Genomic DNA, 1,405 nt, shown 5'->3' with positions numbered 1-1,405 from the left:
TTTTTTAATGATTTTCTTTGTAAAATCCATTTCAAATTTCCACTAGAAGAAAGCATGAGGGTTTTTAACCTCAATTTTACACAAAAAGCTTTCAGATTGTGTTAAGAATATTATTTCTACTTCACCCATGGTTGTTTAGAAATGCTTTAAATTACTATAATTTTCAAATTTTACAAATTCAAATATCTTTTATTCAATCATCACAAACAAGTAAGCCTTAAGATAAATACTAGGGATGTTAGCAGGAATAGGGAAGTAGTATCTCTGGAAATACTCTCCTCCATAAAAGCAACAAGAACACTGATAAAAGTTGTCAAAATTAATGTTTGGGGAATTCTTGATATTAACCAAAGACTTGCTAAAATCCAGGGATCATTTATTCAATAAAAACCATTGAATCTTGCTAAGAACAGCAGCAAGCTTTGTGGCGTTCAGACTCGCCCTATTCCCATTCCGCATTCAGCAGCTCCATGGCAGGATTGAAAATCTTCAGCCCTGCAGTCATGGTAAAAACCAGCAACCTAGGAGCCACTGGAAGGAGCATAACAGGGCTCGAGTCTTCCAATGCCCTGTTCCCAGACAACTCATTACTTGAACCAAGAGCAGTTTAACTGCCTAGTTAATGTTGACTATGTGCCCCAAAATGCACACAAAGTCTCTCACCAGATACTGGAAGACTTACTGGTTCTGTGCATATAAGGAAATCTCAGCTCAATCATTAGCTAACCACTAAGTTAACCGAAATGAAACTTCAGTGGCCATAAATGACAAAGTATCCAGACTTTACAGAAGTCAGAAAAATCACTAACCAAACAAAAGCAGCAGCAATAAGAACAACAACAATCAATCTGTAGGAGAGGAATGAATTTGATTTCCAGACTTAACATTCTATATTACTTAAAATTTCCATTTTGAACAACAACCAATGAAATATCAAATAAACAAGAAAATATGGCCCATTGAAAAGGGAAAAAATAAAAGGCAATAGAACCTGTGCCTGAGGAAGCCAGGTGTTAGAATTATTAGGCAATGATTTTATATTATCAATTTTAAACATGTTCAAATAACAACAAAAAAGCCTAAATAATTACAGGAATGTATGAGAAGGATGAGCCAACAAAGATAAAATATCAATAAAGACATTTTTTAAAAAATCAAAAAGAACCAAATAGAAATTCTTCAGTGCAAAAAGTACCATAACTGAAATGGAAATTTACTAGAAAGATTTAATAGCAGATTTGAGCTGGCAAAAGAAAAAAATCAAGGAACTACAAGATAGAGTAATTGAAATGATCCAGTCTGAGGATCAGAGTGATGAAAGAATGAAGAAAATTGAACAGACTCAGAAACATATGGGACACCATCAAGCACACTAAAATGTTCATACTGGGTGTCTGTCTCATAA

Source organism: Trichechus manatus, unplaced genomic scaffold, assembly GCF_000243295.1.
Source record: "Trichechus manatus latirostris isolate Lorelei unplaced genomic scaffold, TriManLat1.0 scaffold00183, whole genome shotgun sequence".
In the NCBI taxonomy this organism is placed as follows: domain Eukaryota; kingdom Metazoa; phylum Chordata; class Mammalia; order Sirenia; family Trichechidae; genus Trichechus; species Trichechus manatus.
The sequence above is the reverse complement of the archived record's forward strand: the minus strand, read 5'-3'. Positions refer to the sequence as shown.